Below are 19,653 nucleotides of genomic sequence, written 5' to 3'. Positions count from 1 at the left end.
TTTAATGAAAATACAAAAAGATTTAAGTTTGATTTGATAAAAAGTGGTTAATAAAAGATTTGTACTACGTGATGTGGATGTTTTTTTGACTACTAAACATGTTTGTAAACAAATCGCCTATTTTTCCAAATTAAACCTTTGGGCGAACATTTTGCATTCTTTTAATAGAATTTGGGTTTAGATTCGAAACAAGTGCAACTATTGACGTTCAGTGAGCAAAAAAAGACGAAGTTATCAACATTTTGATTCTCGATGTTTTTTTTTTTTTTCTCAAAGGTTTCAAAGTGAGGGTTTTAACTTGAAGATCTGAACATGTTAAGCCATAAACTAAACATTACTTGCACCACAGCTTGCACCCACTGCACCCTCTACTCTTAATTACAGTTAAAAACTAGCACTATAGGTTATGTTTAATTACAACTCTTGTTTTTCAGTCTCACTGAGGTATAGAGATCCATCTTTTCATCAAAAAAAGTTCTACACATAACGAACAAAAACATTGACGATTTTTGTCTACATTTTGAGAAAATTAAATAATTTCTCAACATTGCTAATATTGTTTCTGTCATTTCAGGTTTGTTTTCAAAATATTTTTAGGTGCGGCGTGCAACCGTTTCCAAAGTTCTGGACACCTAAGATGAAAACTTTTGGCTAATAAGCGGCAACAATTAGAATTTTATGCCAAGAGAAGAACACTTTTCAAAATTATTAAGTCTATGAGTTACAAACACAGAGAAGTGAACGATCACAAGACTTTATGTAAACGAAAACAATTCAAATTCTAAATTGCTGCACTTTTTAGTTAACAAAATTCGCCAAAGTTTGCTTTTTAGTGTGAGATTCCATTACATAAAACCCTGGGCCAAATGCTAATTCGATCAAATAAACTTTTTTAAGGAAGTGCTTCTGGAGAATGGTAAACTTTTTGCCAATGGAATGTACCAGCAGGAATGTCTTCCATTATGATTAATATTGCATTTGTTGAAAAATAATTTCAAAATTTTAGATAAAAATTCAATAAAATTCTCAAGTTCTGAATTTTCGGTTAAAACTGGCAACAGAGGAAAGGTTTCAGACACAATTCATAACCAAAAAAAGGTGACAACTCCAATCGACAGAACGAATGTCAATCATTTCAGGAAACTTTAACTCACAAAGGTTGACTTCCAACCAAGTTACTAGATTTCCATGGCTTGCCGCGGTCTAAAAAGATCGTGAATGCATTATAGGAGGTACAACCCAATGCATAATTTCGCGTAGTCCCAAAATTTGGACACATGTTGGACTTTGGACCTCACGTTCAAAATAAATAGCATATATTTAAAATGAAGAAAAGATACCAACACTGTACAGAATGTTTTAAAAAATTAATAGTGAATATGGAAGATATTAAGAAGGAGATATTTTGTAGCCTTTTGAAACTAAAATCTTTTAAAGAAAAAGCGCTAGTAGGTACCAGTAAATATTTTTTCATATTAATACCCAAATTGAAATTTTGTTTAGACATAATCAAAATTATCTTAAACATAATGAAAAGCATTTAGTTAATGTAGAAGAACAAATTTTAAGTTTAGGGTAAGATAAGGAAGAATATAAAAACGGTGGTAAAAAGAAAGTTGTCTGCATTTTTGTTGTAGATAAAATGGGTATAAAAAAAACTCAGAAGAATATCGTCAAAAGCAACAGATACGAAGTATTAACAAATTAACCAAGAAAGCAATGGCAGCGTTTGGTCAATTTAATAGAGTGCACTTCCGAAAAGGCTTAGGCCCTTGCTTACAAGATAGCTCTATTGATATTAAGAAAAGGATGTTTTCCAGATTTAGGAGTGATTGTAATCCATAAGAACATTTCTGTTGTGTTCACACTATTAGGTCCATTTATTTTTAAGGATAAATTAAAGATTGTTGTGCAGAAAATTATACGTTCAAGAGGGGAGGATGAGGACATCAATTTAATTTTTCCTAACAAAAATTCAAAAGAGGAGTGTGTGGGTGTGTTGACTCATTATCTGGACTCGAGGTGAGAAAACATTTAAATGCATATCTATTTTAAGTATATTCACGCCGATTCTGTTTATTGATTGTTATTTTCATTGCTACGTAACAATGTTGTTAAGCTTGTAACTCATAACAACATTGCTAAGGTTAGGATGCGAAATTGCTATTCTGATCATGCAGTTTTAAAAGAAGTTATTACCTCCAGCGGAAAGATATTGCTAACATTGTATTTTAATACTAGCCTCATCCCAGGGATTAAACCTTACCTGCGCAGGTGCATGGAGAAATCTGACATTTTTATTTGGATAGAGCAGGCTGTTTTAACCTAACTTCTGACTTCTAATTATTTCATTAGTATTCCCGGTTATTTATTTCTATTTAATTATTGTGATGAGTGTCCAAAAAAGAAGGAGCAAAAGGACCACGAAAGAGCAGATGACGCTGTCTAGACTTCATGATAAAACATCCTATTCTCAGCCATGGAAAATGCCACCCCTTACAAACGCAGGAATTGGAAGAAAAATGGAATGAATTAATGAATTTATTGAATAAGGAAAAGGATGGGGCGGTAAAAGATATACAGCAATGGAAACATGAGAGTAATTAGAATTAGTAGACGACTAAAATATAATAAAATAATGTGAAATTTGTCGTTCGTTCTATAATATCCTTTCTAGTTTTTGGCTGAATGGAAATCAAAAGTAAAGAAAAGGCCCGCATTGCAAAAAATTCGCTGATTAAAACAGGTGGTGGTGGGTATACGAACAATGCTCTGACAGATCTTGAAAATAAATTGATGGGTGCTTTAGGATGGGTATCTGTTGTCGGTTGTGATGATCTTCCGCCTGAAATTGATCCAGATGCCAGATGAAGTAAATAACGATAACTCTACAACTACTAACGAAGACCGACCACCACAAAACCCCTCCTCCCAAGAAAATATTCAGATTTTAACTATTCCTGATCATCTGATTGAAGTAACTGTAATTGATGAAGAAAAAGAGCTATCCTCTAATGAAAAAGAGCTATCCTCTAATGAAAAAGAGCTATCCTCTAATGAAAAGGAGCTATCCCTTGAGAGAACACCACTAGATTCTGAGGCTGAAGTTTATCCAACCTCAAAAGTTATTAGCAATAAGGGCAAAAAAAAACCTTCTCTGAAAACAAGGGTATTTCGCAAAAAGGAGGCTACAAATCTGAGGAAAAGTCGCGGTAGTCAGCTCCAAGACTCTGCTGAACTATATGCCACAGGGAACAAAGCAATGGCCTCTGCTCTGACAAAGATGGCAGCTGCCATCAAAGAGATGGCTTATGGTTTTAGTCAATTAGCACAAGCTATAAATCTAGTCGGTGCTGCTTTCATTGAATCGAGTAAGCACTGAAAACAGAGATACTCTAGTTTTTTGTTTTTTTTGTTTGGTTCTAGTCTCCTTTGTTGTATGTTAATAATTAAGGAAGATATATCGAAAGATTATTTATTTGCGTTTTTAAGACTGATAAATATAACATTATTTTGTTTTTTAATAAAAATTTATATTAATTATGATTATTAAGTAAATTTACAAGCCCCCTTCTAACTACGCGTCCTGCAGTAAGAATGTGGATGTTGTTGTCTTCTGGTTGATCAACATGGTCATCATCAGAATCACTAGAGTCATTGTCATTGTTCTCTTCGTCAATTTCAGGTACATTCATTTGTTTACATAGGTTATGTAACACTGCACACGAATAAATAATGCGCCCAGCTGGGGCATGACTGTAGTGCAAAACTCTGTGTTTTAATAAACATCTAAATCTAGCTTTCCATGCACCAAAGTTGCGTTCTATTATGTTCCGAGCGTGGGCATGCCTAGTATTGTATAAGCCTTCTGGACTGTTTGGAGCAGCACCAGCAATTGGTGTCATTAACCAAGGCTGCAACGGATAACCAGCATCTCCAATTAACCAAGTGTCTCTTTGGCCGGCATCATACCTTCTTTGAAGATGCTGGTGAATGGTTGACACCTCCCAAATAGCCGCATCATGGGTGGCTCCAGGGTATCTGGCATTTACATTCATAAACATCATGTTTGAATCACAAATTGCTTGGACATTTATGCTATGGTATCCTTTTCGATTTAAATAAGGTGCATTAATTCCATTGGGAGCAATAGTGGAAACATGAGTACAGTCGATTGCCCCGATTGTAGGAAAGTCCAGATTTTTTACAAACCTTTGCTTGGCTTCGATAATTGCATTTGGAGTTGTAGGAAATTTTAGATATCTGGGTAGAAGGTGCGTTGTAAATAGTCTGCTTATTTTAGCCAAAATTCGGCTTACCGCTGGTTGGCTCATTGCTAAATTTATGTCTTCTCCTACACATGTCTGATAGCTTCCATGGCCTTAGAAGTGTAGACATACGAACACTTGTAAAAAAAAATGGTATTTTATTTCTTCTATCTTGTTCATTGTTCAATTCTTCCAGCTCATTTATAATTCTTCTGGACAATTCTTTGTTTAATCGGAAGAGCTTTATAAATTTACGGTCTGGTATCTCAAAGGGATTACTGTGGTCCCTTATATACCTATATTTCAATCTCAATTGTTCACTAAATAAAAATCAAAAAGCAATAATTTGATTATTATATTTTAACTAACACTTACCGTTGATTAACGTTTTCAAACACGTTGTGGAAATTAACAAAAAAATTCCAACCAACAGGATCCATGTTTTATGAATAAAAATAACACAATCAAAGCAAGATACCCCGATTGTTACGCTTAACCAATGGTCAAAACGGTGTTGCTAAGATAGCAATTATCTTTTTCTTAAAATTGTTAACTGAATTGCTAATTTACAGAAACAGAATAGCAATTTCTAGCAAGATTGTTAGCAGTAGCAACTGTCTTTAAGATAACAATCTTACCGATTCTGTTTACTGATTGTTATTTTCATTGCTACGTAACAATGTTGTTAAGCTTGTAACTCATAACAACATTGCTAAGGTTAGGATGCGAAATTGCTATTCTGATCATGCAGTTTTAAAAGAAGTTGTTATTACCTCCAGCGGAAAGATATTGCTAACATTGTATTTTAATACTAGCCTCATCCAAGGGATTAAACCTTACCTGCGCAGGTGCATGGAGAAATCTGACATTTTTATTTGGATAGAGCAGGCTGTTTTAACCTAACTTCTGACTTTTAATTATTTCATTATTATTCCCAGTTATTTATTACATTTAATTATTGTGATGAGTGTCCGAAAAAGAAGGAGCAAAAGGACGACGAAAGAGCAGATGACGCTGATGGTAGACTTCATGATAAAACATCCTATTCTCAGCCATGGAAAATGCCACCCCTTACAAACGCAGGAATTGGAAGAAAAATGGAATGAATTAATGAATTTATTGAATAAGGAAAAGAATGGGGCGGTAAAAGATATACAGCAATGGAAACATGTGAGTAATTAGAATTAGTAGACGGCTAAAATATCATAAAATAATGTGAAATTTGTCGTTCGTTCTATAATATCCTTTCTAGTTTTTGGCTGAATGGAAATCAAAAGTAAAAAAAAGGCCCGCATTGCAAAAGATTCGCTGATTAAAACAGGTGGTGGTGGGTATACGAACAATGCTTTGACAGATCTTGAAAATAAATTGATGGGTGCTTTAGGATGGGTATCTGTTGTCGGTTGTGATGATCTTCCACCTGAAATTGATCCAGATGAAGTAAGTAACGATAACTCTACAACAACTAACGAAGACCGACCACCACAGAACCCCTCCTCCCAAGAAAATATTCAGATTTTAACTATTCCTGATCATCTGATTGAAGTAACTGTAATTGCTGAAGAAAAAGAGCTATCCTCTAATGAAAAGGAGCTATCCCTTGAGAGAACACCACTAGATTCTGAGGCTGAAGTTTATCCAACCTCAAAAGTTATTAGCAATAAGGGCAAAAAAATGCCTTCTCTGAAAACAAGGGTATTTCGCAAAAAGGAGGCTACAAATCTAAGGAAAAGTCACGGTAGTCAGCTCCAAGACTCTGCTGAACTATATGCCACAGGGAACAAAGCAATGGCCTCTGCTATGACAGAGATGGCAGCTGCCATCAAAGAGATGGCTTATGGTTTTAGTCAATTAGCACAAGCTATAAATCTAGTCGGTACTGCTTTCATTGAATCGAGTAAGCACTGAAAACAGAGATACTCTAGTTTTTTGTTTTTTTGTTTTTTGTTTGCTTCTAGTCTCCTTTGTTGTATGTTAATAATTAAGGAAGATATATCGAAAGATTATTTATTTGCGATTTTAAGACTGATAAATATAACATTATTGTTTTTTAATAAAAATTTATATTAATTATGATTATTAAGTAAATTTACAAGCCCCCTTCTAACTACGCGTCCTGCAGTAAGAATGTGGATGTTGTTGTCCTCTGGTTGATCAACATGGTCATCATCAGAATCACTAGAGTCATTGTCATTGTTCTCTTCGTCAATTTCAGGTACATTCATTTGTTTACATAGGTTATGTAACACTGCACACGAATAAATAATGCGCCCAGCTGGGGCATGACTGTAGTGCAAAACTCTGTGTTTTAATAAACATCTAAATCTAGCTTTCCATGCACCAAAGTTGCGTTCTATTATGTTCCGAGCATGGGCATGCCTAGTATTGTATAAGCCTTCTGGACTGTTTGGAGCAGCACCAGCAATTGGTGTCATTAACCAAGGCTGCAACGGATAACCAGCATCTCCAATTAACCAAGTGTCTCTTTGGCCGGCATCATACCTTCTTTGAAGATGCTGGTGAATGGTTGACACCTCCCAAATAGCCGCATCATGGGTGGCTCCAGGGTATCTGGCATTTACATTCATAAACATCATGTTTGAATCACAAATTGCTTGGACATTTATGCTATGGTATCCTTTTCGATTTAAATAAGGTGCATTAATTCCATTGGGAGCAATAATAGAAACATGAGTACAGTCGATTGCCCCGATTGTAGGAAAGTCCAGATTTTGTACAAACCTTTGCTTGGCTTCGATAATTGCATTTGGAGTTGTAGGAAATTTTACATATCTGGGTAGAAGGTCCGTTGTAAATAGTCTGCTTATTTTAGCCAAAATTCGGCTTACCGCTGGTTGGCTCATTGCTAAATTTATGTCTTCTCCTACACATGTCTGATAGCTTCCATGGCCGTAGAAGTGTAGACATACGAACACTTGTAAAAAAATGGTATTTTATTTCTTCTATCTTGTTCATTGTTCAATTCTTCCAGCTCATTTATAATTCTTCTGGACAATTCTTTGTTTAATCGGAAGAGCTTTATAAATTTACGGTCTGGTATCTCAAAGGGATTACTGTGGTCCCTTATATACCTATATTTCAATCTTAATTGTTCACTAAATAAAAATCAAAAGCAATAATTTGGTTATTATATTTTAAATAACACTTACCGTTGATTAACGTTTTCAAACATGTTGTGGAAATTAACGAAAAAATTCCAACCAACAGGATCCATGTTTTATGAATAAAAATAACACAATCAAAGCAAGATACCCCGATTGTTACGCTTAACTAATGGTCAAAACGGTGTTGCTAAGATAGCAATTATCTTTTTCTTAAAATTGTTAACTGAATTGCTAATTTACAGAAACAGAATAGCAATTTGTAGCAAGATTGTTAACAATAGCAACTGTCTTTAAGATAACAATAAATATCATTGCTAACTTTAATATAATACAAACAGAATCGGCCTGAATAAATATCATTGCTAACTTTAATATAATACAAACAGAATCGGCCTGATTATCCACCAAGGTTGAGATGGCTTTAATTATTAGCCCGAGCGCCAAGGTTATAAAATCGAAGTTTTATAATTATAAGACGCGAGGGTTATAATTGCCATTTCAATCAAGGTATTATACTATTTTTTTCACTAGTAGAAGTTTTCCACAAAAATCATTCACACCTTTTTCAAGTTTGTTACAACTAATAATATTTTAATATTCTTTAAGAAACACACCTCAAGAATCAGGAGAAATGAGAAATTAGAAATTAGTAGCTTGAAATACTTCGTTTGATTTAATTGACGTTTCTCTAAAAAAATATTTATTGCGCATTACTTACTACTTATTACTGGTGCTACGATTCATCAAAATTTAAGGTAAGGAACATGTTATGTAGCTTTCGGAGGGTTGTGCTAATGACTAGATAATTTTTATTTCGCTGCTATAAAAACCAATTTCTATCTGCAAAAGTTTATAATATGTAATTTAATGAGGATGAAGTAGAAGTCAAGAGTGACTTACAAATCCACAATTTTCAGCTTACTTTTTTCAATCGTTTGCCAAATTTTTCAAGATGAGTAATTACGTGTACTCCTAAAATTAAAGAACAGGCGAAGACCCAGTTTGCTTCCAGAAAAATCCAGAAAAATCCAGAAAAACTGATTTAAAAGCGTATGAAAACTACCAAAATTAGTGCAGGGAAAGTAGCGTTTTCAAAACGACAGAAAGTGTTATGTTGGTGTTTATGGAGGTACAAGCACGAACAAAAAAGTCTTCAAGTTTGTGGGCTTTGTTTTCCATGTTGAAATCAACAATATTATTGGACGAACAAGTCAATATCGCAAAATTTCCTAAAGTAATAAAGTTCCTGAAAAGGCAAAATGGTAAGTACACACCGAGAAAATCCTCGGTGTTTTCTAGAAAAGAAATCTCGACATTTCTAAGAGACTCCAGATGTTGCTTTTTTATCAACCAAGGTAACTATCCAATAGTTTACTGCAAATTTCAATAATCCTCTTTACCATAGGCGGTTCTAATCATTGCTAAAGTATGCCGCATAGACAAACTCTGGAACATGCATATGAGTGTTGTCGACATACGGGATGATATAATTATAATCAACATTCCTAATTAAAAAAATTGCAACTCTCCAAAATTTGTAATAACAGACCCATTATGGATGAATACAGCGAAGAGGTATTTGAGAAATAGACCTGTGCCAGACATGCCAAAGGTGTTCATTGGCTGTCGAGGTGGTAAACTCACCAATCAAAACATAGACCACAATACTATTAGTAAAATGCCAAAAATAATAGCTTCCTTTCTTAAACTCTCAAATGCTGCGAGTTACACAGGTTACTCGTTCCGACGCACTTCAGCAGCAATACTAGTAGAAAATCGAGGAGATCTTCTCTCATCAAAGCGCCATGGAGGATGGAAATCCGCAACAGTAGCGGGGGGTTATATGAGGACTCCCTTGAGGAGAAAAAAAAATTGCCGGTATGGTTCAACAAGTAACACCATCCACATCGACAGCAGAAGCTGCTGTATATGCTAACTCCATGCCATCTACATCGACACCAGAAGCTGGGACAATTTTTCACAGTGTTCGTGAAATCAACCTTCCAGCTGGCACAATGCTGAACTCAGAAAATATAAGATCGTTAAATACCGACGTTAAGTTGATCTGCCATCAGATCTGTTGATCTAACAACATTTATTATAAATAATGTATAAATATAATATTGTTGTGTTGAATTATTAAATTTATTAAGTTTGTTCATAACATCTTGAATTAGTCAAGTCTGCGACGGACTACCACTGCACACACAGTCTGTCAAATCAAATGTCAAACCAATCACGCGCACTGCAAACCTGCTTTAATTAAAATCCCCAAGTAGAGGCATTTACGGAAGTCTTAAAAATTCTGTCACCGCAATTTACTCGATTTTAATGACACATGTGCAAAATTTGGCAAAACATGTATCCAGCCTTATCTACGACGTGGACAGCAACTCGGTGGAACAATTTAATGCCATTATTGCGAAATTCATTGGTGAAAAAAGGATTAACTACACCCACAGAAGATCATATGAAGGAAGATGCTCTGGCGCCGCTCTGTCATATCTTTAAAAATCTGTAAAAAATTAGAAATTAAAAAGCGGAGTATTTTAATGCGAAACAGAGCAAGAGCACGGAGACAGTTGTGAAAAACCAGACTTGACTGAAGAGGAATACCTTGTAGCGAAAAACAATTTTTTAACCATTTTTAACCGGTCACAACAAGAAATTGTCGATATAGAACAAAATAGTCAATGTCAGCGCGAGTGTCAGATGTGGTCAACAGAACGACGCCAAAGACTAACGGCAAGCAACTTTTTTGAAGTTTGTAGAGGAAAACCGGGGAGAAACAAAAAAGCCTTCACAAAAAGAATTTTTTACCCTACTTCGATTACCAACGTTCCTAGTGTCAGATACGGTCTGGATAACGAAAAACTCGCATTAAATGAACTTTCGGTTTTGATCAGGAAACCTATTAATAAATGTGGTTTTTTCGTTCATTCGACTCACCAATATTTAGCCGCGACGCCGGAAGGGACCGTCGAGAACGACGGAACAGTTTTTCCTCACGATATTTAAAAATTTCCGACATCCACCATTAAAATTTCGGTAATTTTATTGCTTCAGGAACTTTGGAAAAACGACTACTCTTGAGCCGTGTATTAATTCTACTTAATTGCAAAATTGCAATTGCAATTTGTAAATTTTAATTTACAAGAGGAAGTAAACTGTTCTGACATCCACCACTAAAGTTCGTAATATTAGTAATTTTTGTGTTATAGCTATGAACATTGGAAAATTTTCTACTTTTCACTCGTATATTAACTTTAGCAAACTGGAAAATTATTGAGAAAAAGGCGCACATTCTTGAGATTTTAACTTTGTACACTACCCAGCAAAATTAAGAGAAAATCGGTCTATTAATTTTAAAACTGGCTTTAAAAAAAATATTGACGATTCACACCAACTTACGATTACTTTAATTTGATAGAACTTTTATAGGCCAATCTAAAATTGCATATTAAACTTTTGCAATGCATTCAGAACTAAACAGTTTGATTAACTGATTTAACACAAATCTGACAAAAAATCCTTAAGTTTTTTACATAGTTGTCTTGGTTTTTAGAGCTGAAAACATTCTGTTGTCGATTATAGAATTTCAACCAGTGAAATCATCAAAAATTAAAAAAAAATGCATTTATTGAAACATAAATTATCAAAATGTAATTCAACCGAACGTGTGAGCCACAATTTTTTTTTATGGATGTAGCCATGACCGAGTGAGACAAACATAGGAGTCATGTCTAAGCAAAATTCATTTAAAGTGTCATTTGGATTTGACAAGTTGATTTACAACACACTGGCTTCCGTGTTTACTGCCCAACAAAAAAGACTCATGGTTGAAATATACTTGAGGAACGGTAAAAAAGTTGATGGCATATGGGTTTATTCAACTGAAGACGCTTACGATGATTTTCTTATCGAGTTTCCAAATCCAGCTCTCCCATATGATCATTTCCGTATTTCTGTTCAGCGTTTTGTGGAGTTGTTTAGGGAAACAGGTAGTTTTAACCGCAAGAAGGGTAGTGGTAGGCCACGCGTGAGAAATAACGAAGCAGTTGAAACAGTAACGATTGTAATGGAAGAGCGTCTTCACACTTCAATTCGCCACTTGCAAAAGGAAGTTGATCTCTCGTACGGTACAACCAGGCGGATTCTTAAAGAAGAATTAAACTTGTATGTGCACCGCTTACAAGCTACCTACGAGATCTTAGAAGTCGATAAGCCTTAAAGAGTTCAATTTTGTCACCAATTCATTGAACGATTCCACAACAACGATGAGGCGGTGGAAAAAGTCATGTTTACTGACGAGTCGTGGTTTCATGTTTCGGGCTACATAAACTCACAAAACATAAAAATGTGGAGCTCTGAGAATCCACACTACTTTGCAGACACACGTACTCACGCCAGTACAGTCAAATCGAAAATAACAGCAATTTTAACAAATTTTAGGAAATTTGAACGCGATATAGGTTTGAAATTTTAACACCTTTTATCAACCTACTGCAGGGCGATGAACTCCAAGAAGATCATTTTCAACAGGACGGAGCTCGTCTGCATACCACCAAAGCAAATATTGCATTTCTCCGGGAGTTCTTTGACAACCGCATTATCAGTTTAAGGACACAAAACATATGGCCCCCAAGATCATGCGTTTTAACCCCTTGTGATTTCTTCTTATGGCCACATTTGAAAAATTCTATTTTCAAAACCCCTATTATTGATTTTGGTCACCTGCAGCAACGAATAGTGAACAAAATCTAAGAAATCAACAACACACCAAGCATTCTGCAGAATGTGATCGATTCCCTTAAAAGAAGAGTGTCTTTGTGTAGAGATGAAGAATATGGCAATATTTTACACCTGCTTTAATAAAATCTGTGCCGTACGACATATAACCTAAATCTCTTGTTTTATTACTAAAATGAACGTTACACATCATGATACAGACACTGATTAACCTAACCTATGCGGCACTGCAACAAAACAATTTCACCTCGATCAAATAATTTGACGTGTGCATGCATTTGAATTTACCGCTCAAAGTAGAATGAACCTAACATGCCTCATTCAAGTCAAAGCTTGCTTCATAAAAAAAATTGTGGCTCCCACGTTATGTTATTCTGACCACTAAACGAAAATCAAGAGACTCGATTGTTGCAGCCGCCCGACCAAAATCTTTCTTATCGTCCATCCAAGCTTTACTTCATTCTCACTACGGATCAAAAACATTGATAAATATTTTGTCTGCTCTCATCGATTGTTCATCGTATTAGGAGGCAACTATCTTCAATTTGTCGGCAGCACTGCATCCACAAGAAAATACACAACTGGAATTTTTGCAGTTTGACGCTCACAATACGTACATAAACATTTCCACCCTCGATGGATAGCACATTCCACGCTATGGGAATGATTGAGTGCAGTACCCCACATGTTTCATTAACGAATGACTTGCAAGGTATTTTCCGCATTACTAAAGTTCCTTCCTGAAGAGTTATTAGTAATTTTAGCAATATTCCAATACTAACCTATGAAAAGAAAACATCCACTAGATTAGATAAATTGAAAGTATCTGAGGTGACCAGTAATGAAGTTAATTTGCCAAAGAAATCAGACATTCTGTGGATGTTTGGTAAAATGAACAACATTGAGCGTATTTGTTTCGCCACTTTTGATCAACCCTTGTATAAAAAATCTCGGGAGATAGTTGCATCTAGCTCTGATCCAAGACTGAAAGTTGTTACAATTCGTTTAGGGGGCTTTCATACAATGATGTCCTTTCTAGGATGCATTGGTTACATCATGTCAGGAAGCGGGCTGAAAGAATTGTTGTCTCTTATCTATACTCCTCTTTCTGTTGATAAACTGCTGCAAGGTCATGCTTATGCAAGAGTCATTCGAGGACATCTTTTAACCCATTGGCCCTAGGTCAAACTATTCTTCAAAATATTGAGATCAACGATGATGAGAAAATTGAGATACAAGAGCTTCTTAGCGACTTTGGCGACGGCATGTTTGACGTAAAACTTGAAAACGAAAAGACTGAGAAAGAAATTGAAGCAAAATGGGCCCATTGCCAAATTGTGGGTGCAATACTTTCAAATGGTAACTGTGACGAAACAGTTTCTTGAGGTAGAACGAACTGGCAACTAGGAAGCTCATTTTTCATCACTGGAAAAAATGTTACTATTTTTCCATGCGGCGGAGCATTTCAATTATGCTTTATCCACGAGATTGAATATAGAAGATATGAGAAATCTTCCTAAACATGAATTATGCCGAATATAAAAAAAATGTCGACAAAAGATATTTTACAGTTGGAAGAACTAACAAATTTCGTTCAGGTGTTTCGACGAACAAACTGAATCGTTCCTCCAAGTCACGCAGAGATGAGTCACCGACAGCGTAACTGCTAAATGGATACTAGGAATGCCTTTCATGCAAAGAGTATCTAATTGTCTGAGAAAATTTGTGGGTGTGTCTTCATCAAGCACTGAACAACACGTCGATATCCGACCTACTCGAATAGTACGCAATGACCAAGATGTTGAAAAATTGTTGTCTTTTTTTGAACAACATGATCCGTTTCTTGTACTAAACAGTGTTATGTTTCTCTCTTCAGAAATCGTTGGAAGAAGTACGATACATTGTTACGAAGCCCAAAAAGCTGAATTAAAAACTATGCAAGACATGGTGGGAAAAAGCTACACCACCATTTCTTTTTCTCGAAAATCTAAAGTGCTGCCTTTGTCAGCTGTAACATCGTCAGTGACAATTGCTGATGAAACAGTTCCTATCGATCCGGCTGTTATTTTTCTACGCATTTCTTTTGCCAAAGGATCACGAGAAGAATTTCGCGTTTACTTTAAATATGAACTTGCACCGTATCCCCTTTCGTTGTCAGTCAGTCCCAACAATCAGAGGGCTTCTATAAAAAATACAAACTTTAAGAAAATACAGGAAACTTGCTGCTTCTAATTCATGTAATAACTTCATTATCGCAATAATTGCAATCAAAGCGTCCCGCCTTCTTTAGCATAATAGTTATTTACATAAAAGTCAGGAAAATGTCTCATTACTGAAGAGGAGCTATGTTGAAATACGAGGCACTTTGTGCCGAGTATTTTAAAGCTCCGAGTCAAGTAAGACATTTTACTGACGAGTTTTGTATTAAATTTTTACGGAAATCGCAATAAATCGCTAAAAATCGAGATTTTCCAACAAGTTTTTTAATTAATTGCGCAAAAATCTAGTTTGTCAATTTGTTGAAAACGATGGTTACAAACAAAACAATTATAAAATTTTGTGCGTACGTCAGAGCTGTGTGTTTATTTCATTAATTAATTATGAATACAAGCGAAAACACTGGTGAGGATGTTCCTTTTGACCTAAGCAAAGCAGCCGCTGCTGCTACAGAAGAATTGTTACCGTCGAAATCTAAGGAGCGGTATGAAAAGCAGTTCCAAATCTTTGAAGATTGGCGCAGGCTTAAAAATGTTACTTCGCTAACGGAAGACGTATTTCTGGCTTATTTTGCGGAAAAATCAAGTTCTTATAAGGCTTCAAGCCTCTGGAGCACTTACTCTATGTTGAAAGCCGTGCTTTTGTTGAAGGAAAATTTGGATATCAGCAAGTTTTGTAAGGTAACTGCTTACCTAAAACGAAAATCGACTGGTTACCAACCAAAAAAATCGAAATGTTTGTCTCGGGACCAGATAGATAAATTTCTGCTTGAAGCTCCCGACAAGGAATTTTTATTAATGAAAGTAAGTTATTACAATGATTACATATTTAAGTTTTATAAAATTTGGTAATTTCAGGTGGCGCTTATTTTTGGGGTGTCTGGAGCCTGTCGATGCGACGAATTATCAAGGATGTTAGTTGACGACATTGAAGATCAAAATAACGTGCTCATAGTACACATTCCTGATCCTAAAACAAAAAAACCTCGACGCTTTGTAGTTGTTGATAAAAGAAATCTTGCTACATACAGACGTTATTTGGAATTACGTCCGCCTAGTACTCCACACAAGCGCTTATTTTTAAATTACAAGAAAGGGAAATGTACGGTCCAACCAGTGGGCTTGCATTCATTTGGTAAATTTCCTTCTCAAATTGCTACCTACCTTGGTCTACCAACACCTCTGGAATACACAGGACATTGTATGCGGCGCAGTTCCGCGACGTTACTAGTAGACGGAGGAGGAGATATTACCAACTTAAAAAGGCATGGAGGATGGCAAAGCAGTTCAGTAGCAGAAGGATACATAGAAGAGTCCATTGAAAATAAATTAGATATAGCTAATAAAATACAAGCTGGTCCGAAAAAAAGACCCTTCACTAATATCGAGACGTGTCCCTCTACAAGTAGTGATTCATCTGAAATCTGTTGCACCGAAATCTCGACTGAAATTTTTGATAAAAAGGTTAAACTTGATCATAAATCTCTGTCTGGAATTAACATTGCAAATATATCGAATTCTACAATTAATGTTAATATCTGTAAATAGTGTAATTTACGAAATTTTGAATAAATTTTTCTTGTTTAAATAACTAATTATTTTGCGTCATTTTTGTAGTTTTTACAGTACTAGTCAGGGAAATCCAATTTTCCTGCGCCTAATGTCGCAAGGAAATGCTGTTTCAATGACGATTTCCGGAAAAATTTGTTTACTCCAGACAGCAATGTCATTATTTGGCAAGTTATTTTCGAAAGTTTTAAGAGCTTTTGAACGGTTCTGCTGTTATTCAGACGGTAGGTATCCTACGGATAAAACTTGTAAACGGTTAGAGAAAGAACTCGATCAAAACTAGCCACAAAACACAAAACAAAAAGTTAAATAGAAAACGGATGACCAGGAATTCTAAAAACGAAATTATGGTTATTGTTAATATAATCATATTATCTCACTTTTTCAAGAGATGTCCAAGGCGTAAAAAAAGTTAATTTTATGGATCAAGTGACATATAAAAAACGTATTACTGGTTGCATATTCCGTTTGGCAGAGTCGTAAAGTTACATGAATCAGTCTGTAAGAAATCCGTTCACATAAAATCCATGTAACTGTGCTAATAAAAAACACAGGTAGCCTTTTGGCTTGGATCAATATGGTTATACATATTTCAAATTAAGCATACAAGTGGCGAGAATTTGAACAATTGGAACAAGTGGAACCATACAACATTGTTGAGGCCACTCCACAACATCCTGGCTACGAAAATTATGCAGGGTAGTTCCACCTCAAAGGGGACGATGGAAGTAGTCTGCGAAACGTCCAACATAAAAAGCAGGCGCAAACCAACTACGGTTGCAGTTTCATTGCATAGCAGGCACATAACCGAAATATGTACAGAACTTTGCCAAAAAAGCTTAATGTAGCTGAACTGGAAAAAACAATGTTGGAAAACTGTAAAAAAGTAGGAGTACGTAGTTGTTATTTTTGGCCGAGTATTTGTAATTCTGCGTTCGAGAACAAAGCAGATGCCATTGCGTTATGTATGAGTGGTCCAAAGACGTATAATCTTCTATGTACGTTACCAACTGTCGGTACTTTAATGAATGTACTGAACAAAATACCAGTCGAGTCAGGCATGTCAAAACCCCTTTTAAGTGTTGCGGAAAAGAGTGGAAAAACATGATCAATTCTGGTTTTGTAATCTACTTTTGGACAAATTGTCACTTCATCCCCATTTAAATTATTTACATCATTTCCATTTACATCACTTTGAAAATGATGGCTGAGAATACATCAATGAGTTAGCAAATCATTTTACTGTTTTTATGTTGTGCGGAGTGGCCAAAACGTGTAAACAACCTGAAGCATTTGCGCTCTGCAAGTGAACGAAGAATGGCAGAATCAATAGTCCGCTGTATCAAGCTCATTGCTGTTGAGTTGCACATTGTCGCCTCAATTTGTGAAAAAACACGGCAGCAGCGTCAATCTGCCTCTTCAAGTGATTAGGGGGAACAAAATAATGTAATAATTGTGAGAAATCACGAAATTATTCCATCAATTGATCTTTCTTATCTCTTAAAAAGCATGCGAAATAACTTAACGACCAAAAAAAAGTGCAAAGAGGATGGTGGAAAAATGGGCACAAGCGGTGAAAACATACGAGTTAGGCAAAAAGGAATTTGCGCGACACGCACTGAAACTTTTTGAAGTTCTTAATTAGGCAAATTCGGTAAAGAAAGTGAAGGTGTCATTGTGTGCCCGGGTGATTATCGGGTTTTGTTAAAAAGGTTTTACGATCTGATGTCAGACAAATTCCCCCACCTCCAGTTTAGAATGGTTTTCTATTGATCAAAAAAAAATCTAAACAAACTAGGTGTAAAATCTTTTCCGGTTTGAGTCTTTAACAAGGATCTTTTAGAATAATTGTTTAGTCAAAATTAAACACGAATGCATCTTCTTACGCATGTATTCCTTTTTACAAGAAACTTCTTATTAGGAATTTTAAGTCCTATAATTTTCGCGGCTAAATTTTGTCAACAGACAGTGTTGAACTCTAGGTTAACATCAGAGACTATTTCCCCCAGAAAATTACAACCAATAATATTACAGAAATTGGCAAAAATAACCTAGCAACGAAGAATATCAGCGAATATTTAAGCACTAGTACAGTATTCGGGTATTTGCACAAGTAACATATTTGGTATGATTGATGAACATTTGAATGATTTTGGAATTTTTGAATCAAATCATAATTTAAATTTAAATAAAACAATTATATCCTTATACTTTAAAATAAGATTACATCACATTAACAGGTTGTTCAATTTAAATATGAAAGAAAATTATTCGACCATGCCTGAAAAAAACAATTCAATTTAAACATCAATAAAGAAATAATTAAAACTTTGTTTTCATTTTAAAAAGAAGCAGAACCCCCCACTTTGATCGGTCCTAGTAACATGGCGGACTTTGGATGACAATTTTTACCCCCTCCACCGAAAACTCAAACTCTAGTTATGTTTACATCTCACTGATTTTGGCTTCCCCCACCACTTAAGTTGATCCTTCTTTTTGTATATCTTTCTTGATGAACACCAAGAGATAGGAGATTGAAGCACAGGTAATAGTATATTAAATATTAAGAACGGTAAGGACACTTTACCGATTGAAGACAATTGTTTGAAGAAGCGCAGCGACGACACCGATTATTGTCTGAGATCGGTATAGTCCTTAACGTTCGTGATGCTTATAATATTTTTTGCACGATAAACAAATTTCGATTATTTTTATAAACCCAAAAATGTTACAAACAATTGGCATTAATTGTTCTTCAATAATTCCTGAAAACTCAAAATTTCGGTCTGAGAATGAATATAAATCCTTCTTTTTTAATGACTATTTTTAAATTTTGTAAATTTTGTACTTACCGTTTTGTTTATCTTGGTAACCAGTAAACTCAACTTACTGTTCCAACAGGAGGCGCGGTAACGAAGCAAAATTGTTCTATCGTGCAAAAAAGATATTTCTGTCTTTTTTCCATTATCGTAAGTTTGTTATTTCCTTACCGTTTTAATTAGATTTTATAGCTTTTGGTATAGAGAAAAACTCTCTAAAATGGTGGTTTCCATAATAGAAGTAAGAGAGTTCAATTTAGTATTTGAAACATCTCAATTTAGAGCCTTTTAAAATGATAAACTCGAGAAAAACCTTATTCTAAAATAATGTACAGGTTGTAACTTTGAGACAGTAAATTATGAAAAATTATACAAATAAAAACTCATTTCTATGATTTGAAAGTCTTGTTAGGAAAATTGCTCGCTATTTTTCCAATAATTCGGTAGTTCTTAGTAACCCCCATAACCCCTTAGCCGTGGGGAGATCTCCAAGTAAGATAAATCTACGCACAGTAGTTGTCTCAGTTGGTACATTTCCAGTTAAAACGGCATTTTATAACCTGCATTAGAATATTTACATAAGAAATAATTTTAAATGTGGGTAATTTTTTGTTTTCTAACCTGCCATACCTATTATTTGAATTAATGCGTAAAGTTACATGTCAAAAATGTGGTTTATTCCCAATCAGAAACGTTTTATACTGGATTACGTAATCCCATCTATAAACCACGTTTCTGCAATAGGATCAAAATATAGTTCAGGACTAAATTTAATCCAGGATTTTATAGTCCGTTGTTTAATCAGCGTTTCTGTAATCAGCCCTAACGGTCCTAACGTTTATTTATTGTTATATAGCTTTCAATAAATAGCTTTCTGTAACTGTTGAACAACATGGAATATTGCTAT

Source organism: Gnatocerus cornutus, chromosome 4, assembly GCF_029298725.1.
Source record: "Gnatocerus cornutus isolate USDA-ARS CGAHR chromosome 4, icGnaCorn1.1, whole genome shotgun sequence".
In the NCBI taxonomy this organism is placed as follows: domain Eukaryota; kingdom Metazoa; phylum Arthropoda; class Insecta; order Coleoptera; family Tenebrionidae; genus Gnatocerus; species Gnatocerus cornutus.
The sequence above is the reverse complement of the archived record's forward strand: the minus strand, read 5'-3'. Positions refer to the sequence as shown.